Source organism: Aethina tumida, chromosome 3, assembly GCF_024364675.1.
Source record: "Aethina tumida isolate Nest 87 chromosome 3, icAetTumi1.1, whole genome shotgun sequence".
Classification (NCBI taxonomy): Eukaryota; Metazoa; Arthropoda; class Insecta; order Coleoptera; family Nitidulidae; genus Aethina; species Aethina tumida.
Window position 1 is genome coordinate 25547839 of NC_065437.1, and position 12399 is coordinate 25560237.

The following is a 12399-nucleotide window of genomic DNA, read 5'->3' on the forward strand; positions in this document are numbered from 1 at the left end:
TGAAAAAATTATATTATGTGCCATGGAATTGCCGAGTTTTATGTCGCTGCCGCATTCTGGTGGCGATAGGTTAATATATTTACTTCGAAAATATATATATTTTTAACACAGAAAAAACTGGTAATCAATTATTAATAGTGACAATTAAAAACTTTTGCCCAAGTGATGTGGACGAGATGGTTTGGCGACGCGTAAGAGACGCCTGTCGACGTCCAACATGGGGGCGTCGCTCAGTACGGATCCGTCTTTCGCACAAGCGGCAACACGCTCATGGGTTCCTGCGAGTAGCGCGTCGCGTCGTGCGTGTTTATACGAGATTCGAGTCATTTACGAGTTTTTTAATTTTTATTTTCGAAAATTTTCTACAGTGGTTATTCATTTTGGTGGACGTCTGTGGGGACAGGGGGCTGTGGTTGTTGTTTTTTTTCTGTTTGTTTTTGTGACATGATTGTAATTTAATTTTCACTTAAATTCAGTGGTTTCGACTGTGTTCTTTTTGGTAAGTCCCTAATGGGTTCAATTTTCTTTGATAATTAGTAATTTATTGATGCTTTTTATAAATAGTTAACAAGTTTTTATTGAAATAAAAAATTTGCATAAGGTTTTTTTTGATAAATGTTTAATTTAAATACCTTTCAAGGACTGTGAATGAACTAATTACAAGGATTATACATTAAAACGCAAGATACTGCAACTTAATTAAATAGTTTTATCACTTTAATTCTAAAATACATAAATAATAGAAAATAGTGTTGTTCTATTGAGAAATAAATCATAACAAGGTTGTGTTCAATGTACTTTTGTGTAAACATTGTTCTGTTCAGAAGAGATAAATTTAAATCAATTATAAATTTTTATTATTTTGCGCTATCTCTGGAACATGTTTTACGTATATTAATAGCAAATTTATTTTATGGAAGCACTTTAACTGTCACTTGTTAATTAACAATTTTGTGACATAATATCACCACTATAAACAATATTTTTATCAAACAAAAACTACATTTAACATATCACAAAAAATTACCAAAGTAATTAAGCAGGTTTATTAAAGAATTTATTTCGGTGACATTGTTTATGGAAGGTCATATTGTACTTTTTAAAAATATTAATAATTGTTTAAAATATCAGTAAACAAATCTAAGATGAAGATTACACCCCAATTAAAAGAGCCAAGCTTTTATGTCTCTCGATACACACCATTCTATAAAACTGAAAAGAATACAAGAACTTATTCTTTGATGTTTGATTAAATGGACATAGATTTTAATTAAGGTAAGAATTGAACAGTTTTTTCATCTTCCTCCTGACCAATTAAAATTTAAAGTCATTTGATACAAAATGTTGTAAAAAGTTAAAAAAACGGGATCTTCTTTGATGTTTCATTAAACGGACATTGGTTTTAATTAAAGCTTATGATCAACTGAAATTTATTAATCTAAAATAAAAGTAAGTTCCTTATGTAAGATAAACACCTTCACAAACTTATACTCTTAAATCTAGCAAATAACGATCTGACCAAATCGATGAATCTGGATTAAACAGAAACATATCCCAAGGGATCCGAGGAAGGAATATCGAAGGTCGATGTAATTTACCCGGAAATGCATACACTGACAAATGGGATGGAATCAGGAGTAATTGTCCAATTTATTTAACAACGTGCATCTTGGGTGATAAAAATACAATTTTTACGTAAATAAAATTGCTGAAATAAAACTTCGAAGGTATTTGCGTGGGGTACCTTAAGTTTATTCTGTATTATATAAATCATACTAGAGAAAAATTGATGTAAACTTCCTTCTATTGTTACATTTTGGATTCACAATTGACTTTTCAATATGACTAAAGAGTTGGGAGAACCTCTAATACGTATATGTAAATATTAATAGGAATTGGAATACGTAATTGAAAGATAGCAACCTATTATTAAATGGGTTTAAACGTAAATGTTTATTGTATCTAATTAAAGTAAATAATTCTTTTGTAATTTTATATTGATTGGGGCTAATTATGTCTATATTTTATAATAGTGTTTGCGAGGGTAATTATAAAAACTATAGTTGTTATTGCAATTATTCCTTAAATATATATTTACCATCAATAATTAATAAAGTGTCCACAATAAAAAACATAATGTACTAATTGAGAAAAAAATGAATTTCCATTAATACAAATTGTTTTAAATAACAGTTATCTTTGTTTTTGGTTATTGGTAAATAACGAGCTAAAATTGAAAGTCTAAACAATTATAAATATTTATTTTATTTGATTTTCCTGATGAATCCAAATAGGATTTTAAGCGGCCTAATTCGGAATTTATTCTTCTGAAATTGGAATGCCATAGGGTAAGAACGTTGAATATTTCATGAACTCCCGGTCAAAAAGTGCTTTATAAAACCGGATATTTTCAATTTCCATCAATTCTGAAGATGTTTTCCTTATCATCATCATCCTGTTTATTAGCATTTATTAATTGTGATTGTAAAAAATTTGCTTTTTATTATATACCTTACCATTAAAATTTGTGTTTCATTGGGAAAAATGTATGTTTAAAATAAAAAGCTGTTTATACAATTTTACTGCATAACTATAGATAAAATGATCAAAACAAATTTTATATAGAGCAAATAACAAAAATGTGAATTTCTCTGAAAATAAATTTTACGATAAATTAGATTTTAATAAAAAATAGATGGATTTTTATTAATCCTAATTATCTAGCAGCAATGCGAGAACGAATTATTAATGTTTTCTTGAGGAACATTTCCTAATTCTTCTAAAGTTATTGGTATAAGTTGTTCTGTGTTGTCCGGGATATTTCGATAGTCCGAGTTCAAATTCTTCTTTTAAAGTTATCCCATAAGTCCTCAATGAGATTAAGATCCGGCGAACAAGAAGGCCATTCTAATTCGGTTACACCGTCCATTTCCAAACGATTTTTGGCAACTCTGCTGGCATGTGGAGGAGCAATATCCTGCATAAATAGGAAAAAGGCACCTTTGACCGATTAGTGATTGTCCAATGGGAATCAAATGGGGCTTTTTACCAATAAATTCTTTCACGTCTTCTGGTGAGCTTTTTTTTAGGGTTCCCAACTGCTCGTGCAATTTCTCTCTACGACATGCCTTGTTCTAACAGAGCAATAATTCTTTTCCTGTGGACTTCTGATAACCACACATAAGACATTTTAAATAAAATTTGCGGAACTTTAATGAGTTTCATAAGTAAAACAGTAATAATTATAGTATAAATTATATTCTTTATAAAATTGCGTACTTTTTTCATTGGACAAAATTATAGTAACTTTTTAATTTATGGTCTTTTATTTCTCTCTAAGAATTTAAATAAATTATTTACTAGCGTTCTTTTGCTTATTATAATTAATTATTCATTGGTCGAAGTGAAACTATAAGAAAAAATACCAAGACCGTGAAATTAAGAGAGGTGGTTAAAAAAAATATAACACAAAAAGAATATTATAGAAAGTGTTAATATTAAACAAAATAATTCAGATTTAATAATTATAAATCCCTTTCAAAATTACAGTTGCTATATTTATGTCCAGCACAATACCGAAAAATATATGTTACATTTTATTGAATAAGAATATAGAAGTTTTTATATTACTGTATAAAACAATTATATTAACTTAATATATTTTACAGTTCACATTAAATAAAAAAAATATGGCTACAATTTTAAAAAAAGTTGACCACTAGTATAAGTTTAAGAAAATGAATATATTTTTTTGTTTATTCGGAGTATCGTGTTGATTTTTTATCATTCTTAAGCTCCACATTTCTTAACACGGAAGTATTTTAAGAACCCTAATGATAAGATCAGGCTCTTTGATCTATAAATATGGAGTTCATTAACGCTACTAGTTGTTTGTTTTTTTTTTGTATTCCTAACTAACAAAAATTAACATTCTAAATTTACCTATTTTAATGATTTTTCTTGAAAAAGAATTATGCGGTGTGATGAAGTTTTTTGGCTCACTTAAGCAGTTAACATCCTGTTTATTCCAAATCACTTTCCTTTGAGCCACCCTTCAAATCCATACGTATCCGTAAAGTAATAATTTTATCTATACCTACTCCGCATTTTATTTCAAACGTTTTTCACACATGAAAGGAGTCAAAACATATTTTTCCACCGCTTTTGCGTTTTCTGCGTCGTTGACAGTGGTTGCAAAGCTGTCATATTTATCACGAGCCACTTTATTGAAAAGCGAAGGGCCGCATGTCAATGAAACAATATAATATTCTACGGTACCCTTTTTTGCGTAAAATTTCCCTAAAAAAAATTTCTTATTGTGACATCGAGTTAAGACAAAAATGCTGGCTTTATTGGATTTGATCTCCGCATTGCAGTGGCAACATAACTTGTATTGAAAAAATATTTTATGTTATTTTATGTCAATTCTTCAAGCATTTTTTTTGTGGTGTCCACAGCGGTCCTAAGTTAACAAACACTAGCTTGACTAGCAATAAAAATGCAATAAAACTGTTTCGTTAGGATTAAAAAGGTCGGCATTAAATGAAAGTTTATTTCTACGTCCTTCGTATCGCAGGCATGTTTAAAAGGTTGCAGTCACATAAAGTTATTTTATTAATCAAAATTAATAGTAACAAAATAATTTTGTGATGTAATACTAAAAAAACGTGTTCGTAGAGATAAATGTTTAAAATCGGTTAAGTTAAAGTGAGTCATATACGGTAGTGGTTATTATTATAGCAATTTTAAAAAATATTAAATATTTTAGCCATAACTGAGTAAATAATTTAATATTATTATTGTTGTTTTATAAAGTATTATAAAAAGAACTATATTCTTACTCTATAAAAGGTTATATATATATTTTTCTTTATTAAACTAGACATAAATATTTTAATAAGTTACCTTAATTATGGCCACTACTGTATATTATAAATATTCAAAGTATTTTTTATGTATATTATACACATTTAATAAATTAGCGGAGGCGGATTATTGCTTAAAATAATCGGTAAGTTTTCAACCATATTAATTTTAACTAATTAATTTTTTAAGTGCTTATTTAATTTTCAATTTTTATTAATTAAAAGGATGGTAGCTTCAATTTAAATCAATTAACTCAATTTCTTAAAGGAATCGTGGCATTGGAAATAAATATTGGTTGCTCAGAAAAAGCCTTCCATTACTTTTTTTTATATCCGTCGTGTTTGGAGTTAATTAACTGAAAGAAATTGAATAACATGGAAAAACTAGTTGTATGCGGTGTCTGAGTAAGCGTAAAAACACAAACAATATTTGTTATTCATCCATAAAGTAACTATTAAATATTAAATTTATATTAAAATTACACCCACCAATGAAGAAATAATCTTTAATATAAATTTGTACAGTAGTTTAGTCGAAATGTTTGAAAATAAAAATTTAACAATTTAAGAAAAATTTTTATCATAATAATAATCATAATTTGATAACCTTTATTTAGTAGAATAAAATTCGAGTAACTGCTTGTTTAGAAAATCGTATCGTTTTCGAAATGACAAATTAATTTTCAGAATGCACCTCAATCTAACTTTGAGTGTAGTTACGGAGTAACAGGATTTATTGAAAATCTATACTTTCCTTATTATGCAAATTGTGCAATTAGAAGTTTGACATGATGGTTTGCATATTCAGTAACGTTTCTACACTGCTTCATGATTGATAACATTTATGACTGCATATCAGTTAATGAACTTGTGTTTAATGTTTCATCTTGCTGTAAACCAGACATTCGTTATAAACGACTTTACCGAGCTACAGGTAGGTAACGTGTAAATGTAATTTTATTATATTATTAATTTCATTTTATTATACAACCGCAAAAGCAATAACACGGCTGTGTAAATTAAATGCAACTGAAAAGGAATCTCATATGCACTAATTGATCTGAAAATGTATGTCACGTTTAGCTTTCCGGTTGGTATACCGTTGAGGGGTTTGATTTGCACGTTATTGAACTGCAGGAATCCTTCCCAACGATGAGTTCGAATGTAAATGCTAACTAATCCTTAGCGATGTGTTATCAAAACGATCTGGTTTTGATAACAGGTCATAAATCATCAAGAAAGTGCACATTTTCATTAAAACTATTTCATATGATATTAAAATGAATAACATTAATTACATAAGTTTACAGGAACAAAGGTATCACGTGTAAATTTACTGTAAAAATTTTTACTACAAAAATTTTTATGTGACTCGAAAATGATAATATAAATTTTTTGTTTAAGCCACGTTTTTGAAATTCTGAAAGCTTTCAAAGTTATAGTTGACATTTTTAGGTGGTTGGACATAAATATAAAAGTAATTTTTATTTCATTTCCAAATTTTCTAATTTATAATGATTGAGTAATGTGCCTCATATACACACATATTATTAATAAAAACATGCAAAGAGGATGTTATCAAACAACCATATTTTTGTCAGATAGTACCTTATAACTTGATTGAATCTAAATACAAACCGTTTTTATACTTTTTATGAATTTATTTATTTATTGAACACTCAAAAGTAAAGCAACATCGTTGTAAATCATTTAATTTTAGTTTATCTTTAGTAGTTTACCTGCAGGACGAGTTTTGTTGGATATTAAAAATCTTAATGTCTCCAAGTACAGATCGGGACTTACACAAATTTTAATTGCTTCGCAATTAAATTTAAGTGGAAGTATTGAACAGTTCGAGCTTCTAACACTAGGGGAAGTGTAGTAGTACTTCCTAAACTTGAACGACCGAGAAAAACCAACAATCCTGACGATCGGAAGATTGTACAAGCATGTAAAAGTGACAGTGTGTGAATCTGTGAAACACCCCTAAATGTAAATATTCACATTTAGGGGTGTTTCTCAGTACCATAAGCTTATCAATTGAATGCTGTCGTGAGCTGAGAGAAATGAAGCTTTGTCCATTTTCCAGCACAATAATGATACAGTCAAAGTTGTAAAAGACTTTTTTGCTTCCAATAATCTTACGAAGTGGCCAGCCCAAAGTCCCCATCTAACAAGTCTTTGAGATATGATAAATTTTAAAGTGAGGAAAGCTCATTCAGACAAATTTCAAAACTCAGATGAATTATTTAAAGTTATGAATATTATTTAGAATTCTTTACTAAGAATGGGATTGTCAACGTTATTACTTCCATGAACAGAAGATAAAAATACTACAATACTTATTCTTTTTATTTTAAATTAATTATATATAGCTGATAAAAGGTAAGTATAAATATTGTTTTTAGTTTCACTAATTTAAATATACTTATATATTTCGAATTCAACTTTTCATAGTCACTGATAAAGTGTTTAAAACATTGATCTTTTTCTTTTTTTCCTATATTTTTCTATAATTTAATAATAAATAAATAACAGTCAAATATGTCATTGGTCAACAATTTTACCCCTGAAAATCAAGGCGTACGTGTGAAATTTCACAATATCAGTAAACATGTGTTACTATCATTACTTTTTTTATATTACTATTAATATTAATAAAACTAATTAATCAGTAATTTGTGAGTTACATTTTTTAAAAGTGTTAAAGGAATTTCCACCATCGAAACCCTAATTCGACCAATCCCACTACGTTGGTTAACAAATTTTCTCCGTGAGACCTAATTGCCCCTAATATCCGCTCTTTAGACGTAAATGAGCACGTTTTTTTGGTAATTAAGAACAAAAAATGTTTTCTGAGGTATTAATGTTGAGTAAGCCGTATTTACTAGACATCTTTTTACAATGACTTTGAGAAATATGTGGATAAGAATATAACGTAATTTTATCTCTATTGCTTTTTTTAGAAAGAAAATATGCTGATTAATGATGATTAAGAAATTGAGGGTGGCTTTATATTAATTAGAGTTTTTCTTATTATACATCAGTTAATGAATATGTATTACAATCTACCATTGAATAAATTTTTACTTAAAATGTCAAATATATGTAGGTTTACTAAAGTTTCAGTTTAAGATTACACACAATAAGGGTTAGTGTTAATTAGCGTACAGATCCTTGTGAATTTATCAGGGGGACAGCCGAAATATTATTTAATCACTCACAAGACTAATAAAGTTTACAACTTTCTCGAACAGGATTAAATTAGTGTTTAAGATTTTCGAATGTACTTAATCTAATCTCATTAGGAATTAGATCTCAAACTTGTTAATTGTTCTGTTTTGTAAATTAAATGTGCAAAAAAACTAACAAGTTTATTCGATCTTGTTCATTTTCAGAAAATTGTTATGTGGTAAGACAAATCTAGTGATTGTTAGAACAGGATAACTTTGTTTCTTACGAACTATGTTTATGATAGTTTCATTTAACTTACAAAGGTGAGAGATTCAAAGCAGAACATCTGGATCATAAGGAAAGTTTGCAACGATAATCGAAGAATTTGTAAACTCATGAGATGAATTTGTGTTGCATATGCACAGTCTTAACTAAGCACTTAATCTTGACACAAACTACATAATTATTCTGGCTAACTTGTTTGCAAAGTATTAAAATAAACATACACATAAAGTTTCATTGCCGGTCTAGATTTATAATTAGAACTGATTATTAGATTCTTGGATAATCTTTGATAAGTATTATAGTATTGATTCATTCAAAAAACATCAAGTTTTCCAATTAAATGGATTTTAATTAAATTCATCACAAATATCAAAACCAAGTGATTACAGTAACACTTACTAATAACCAGAGTTAGTCTATAAAAATCGCACATACTTTTTTGTTTGTGAACAATGCACTCGACTGACAATAGAATTAATTTGGGTGGAATTTGTTGAAATTCAAACATTCCTCAAATGAATTTCAAAAGCGTTAATGGCTTTAGGGCAAAAAAGCTAATAAACCACGTTTTCCAAAGGTAATTCAACAACTTTTTTACAAATGAGTCCTCAATACATTTGAATTTTCTGTACGTGCATTCAGTGTAAAAGAGCAGTTTGGTTTAGATGTACTGCAGGAAGATTAAAATATAAATTTGACTAATTGAAAGACTTGTTTCTCTGTTAATATAATATAGTTTTTATACTAATTAAGCAAGTTGTTAATGAACAACTTCAAATAAGAAAACTTTTGTAAATCAGAAGTGACCTCGGAAAATGTACCAAGTCATCGTGCTGTACCTTTGGCGGGACTTTAAAATTATTCCCTTTTATAAAAACAAAGTAAAAGCAGTGTTGATAATTAAGGTGGAACATGGACTTGTAAAAGAGTCACAGGTTGATTGAGGTTGAAAAAAGTGTTTTATCAAAGGATTTTTTTCGTCAAAAAGTGTATTAAGCAATTATTCATTCAGTTTTTTTAGTAATTAACTTTAAGTTGTTTCAAGATTGTTATCAACACTAAGCTGACATCGGAAACGATGTTAATTTCAGTTAACAGATGCGTTTCTAATTTTTTGGCGGATAATTCGTCGGCTTAGTGAAATATTAGTTCAAATTATTATTAATATTTAGCATGATTGTGACAAATATTATATTTTAACCCAATTAATATAAGCTGTTCTTATTAGCACCTGTTTCATTAATTAACAAGTTCAAAAAGATATTTTCGGCGAGTTATTAATAAACATTCTATAATGCACCAAACTATTCGTGATACTATTTCTGACAGCGGTTTTTGTGGCTTCCATTCGAATTTTTATAAATAAACACGTTCCTGTAGTTGAATCACTCAAAAGCAATTGATGCCGCCTTTAGTACGGCTAATGAAGAGTTAATCTAATACAACGCGGCATTAAGTTTTCGAAAGTGATGACATTAGGTATGGAAGATGATCGATGATCAAGTTTGAGTGGTGACGTCTTGTTAGTCATATTGATGTAACAATCTATGCCTTAATACTGGATATATTCTATTATGTTGTCGTGAAAGAGTATATTTGTTAATTATGATCGCCGATAGATAAATATATTTCAATTGCTCCATTTTACAGTATTAAATACTTGGATTTCACCACACGCACTATAATTACGTTACTAGTTCAATTTTTGCATTGACAGCTGTTTATAAAGCAATTATCATAGAGGCCAATTAAATCCACACTTTATGATCTGTATGCTTTTAATTAGGTACATTCAAAGTATACAGCTGATTGCATATGTCCACCTGACCGTGTAATTCGATATTTCATTGTCCTTGCTTAGGAATTATAGTGGGAGTAATTCAGTTTCACAATATTAAAAGGTACATATTTGTATGTACAGCAAGCTTGTTATAGGGGTACCACTTTAATGTATCCATGGTATTTAACTCTTGAGAATGAAACTTGAAAACTGAAATTTATTTTTGTTCATACTCAAATTGGATATGACATTCTGTTTTTGTTGTAGTATTAATAAATTTTGAAGGAATTAATTGATTTTAAAAAACTGTAAGCTATTAATATTATTGTAAAGGAAAAAAATCTTTGTATACTTTTCGAGTATGTGAACGATTTCTTGTCAGTTTCAAGAGAGACTAAACAAGTGAGAACGAAATATATAAATTCTGTTTCTGAAGTTAGTTTTGTCAATAGATTTTACACACTTTTTATGTAGACTTTACGTCAGATCTGATAAAAATGATGCAAAAGTTTTTTTTTAGTAAAAAAACGTCATTGAATCCAAATCGAGTATGAATAAAAATAATTTTGTGATTATCTGAAATTTAAATCTGAACAATTAAATTAAAAAATAATAATAAATAATTAATTTAAAAAAAAATGTTATTTTAAGTATTACATTTGAAATATTAAGAATAAACAATTAAATTAAAGAAATTAAATAAAATTGTTAAACTTAAAAAATAAAAAAATGTTATTTTAAATTTATAATATTTGAAATATTAAGCTCAAAAAACTGAAAATAATCATTTAAATTAAAAAAATATAATAAATTTATAAATTTAAATATTAAGCTCGAGAAATTAGTAATAAACAATTAAAAAAATACTTCATAAATTCATAATACTTGAAATATACACCTTAAAAAATGAACAATTGAATTAAAAAAATAAATAATTAAATAATTTTTTTTTTTAAATTTGTAATACTTGAAATATTAAGAAATTGAAAATACTTATTTAAATTAAAAAAAAATAAACAAATAAAATTGTAATTTTAAATTTTTAAACTTTAAACAATTAAATAATAAAATACTTCATAAATTTATAACGTTTGAAATATTAAATACGAACAATTAAATTAAAAAATATTGATTAAAATTTGTAATATTTGAAATATTAAGATTAAAAAATTGAAAAGACGTAATTAAATTAAATTAATTATTTAAATAATTAATTTGCTTGAAAAATTAGTAATAAACAATTAAATAAAAAAATATTTCATATATTCATAATTTTTGAAATATGCAGCTTGTAAAGTTAAAAATATTAATTTTAATTTTATAACATTCGAAATATTAAGAATGACAATTAAATTAAAAAAATAAAAATTAAATTTAAAAAATTAAAAACAAACAATTAAATTAAAAAAAAAATAATTTTTATTAAAATTTATAAAATTATGTATAAATAAATATATTATACAGAAATAATAACCATTTTAAATTTATAAAATGTGAAATACTAATTAAAAAAATAATAAATTTTTTATTTTGAATTTGTAATAGGCGAAATATTAAGCTTGAAAAAGGCTATTGATATTTATATATAATATTTAAAATATTAACCTAAAAAATTAAAAATAACCATTTAAATTAAAAAAATATAAATCTTTATTTGGTATTTATAAAATTTGTAATATAAGCTTAAAAAATAAAAATAAATTATTAATTAAATAAATATAATTAAGAATTAAATTTACAATATTTGAAATATTAACTTAAAAAATAATCATTTAAATTTTGAAAATAATAAATAAATAAATAAATAAATAATTAAATAAATAATTTATAAAATTTGGCAGGTAAAAATAAATATCAACATTTTTTATTCTGTTTCTAGTTCTGACACAAATCAAAATTAACCAAAGCAAATTTCCGTAATCCATTCCAATTAACTACATGTTTGTTTTTTGGTTGCAGGTCTAATTGAACAACTATGTAAACTCGGTAAGTATTAAATTGGAAATGTTACGTATTATCAAATTCAGGTTGACAATAATGCGGGTCTTTCAACAGGCATTTAAACATCGCGCGCCGGTTTCTATTGTAGGACTAATTGTGTTTATTGCTCAATGTTTGTAAATTTGTATTTGTATTAAATTGCGGGGGATGAGTGTACTTGACATTTTATTTGTCGCGTATTCGGTTGGATTGATGAATTAGATTTAATTTTGTGTGTGCTGATATAACCGAGAAAGAATTGCCTTTTTTTGTTTTTGTTCGTGTACCAATTTCAGGGACGAAGCTTTATTCCAA

The 12399-nt window shown here is 26.7% G+C and overlaps 1 protein-coding gene across 2 annotated transcripts in view; it reads left to right on the top strand.

The window, feature by feature from the left end:
* Nucleotides 1–269: 269 nt before the first annotated feature.
* LOC109594399 (FMRFamide receptor-like) overlaps nucleotides 270–12399 on the top strand; it is a 111308-nt gene continuing 99178 nt past the window's right edge. For both annotated transcript variants that reach the window (XM_049964925.1, XM_049964924.1), the window contains exons 1-2: nucleotides 270–499; nucleotides 12064–12090. The gene's annotated coding sequence lies outside the window, so the exon portion shown is untranslated. The remainder of the gene's footprint in view (nucleotides 500–12063; nucleotides 12091–12399) is intronic.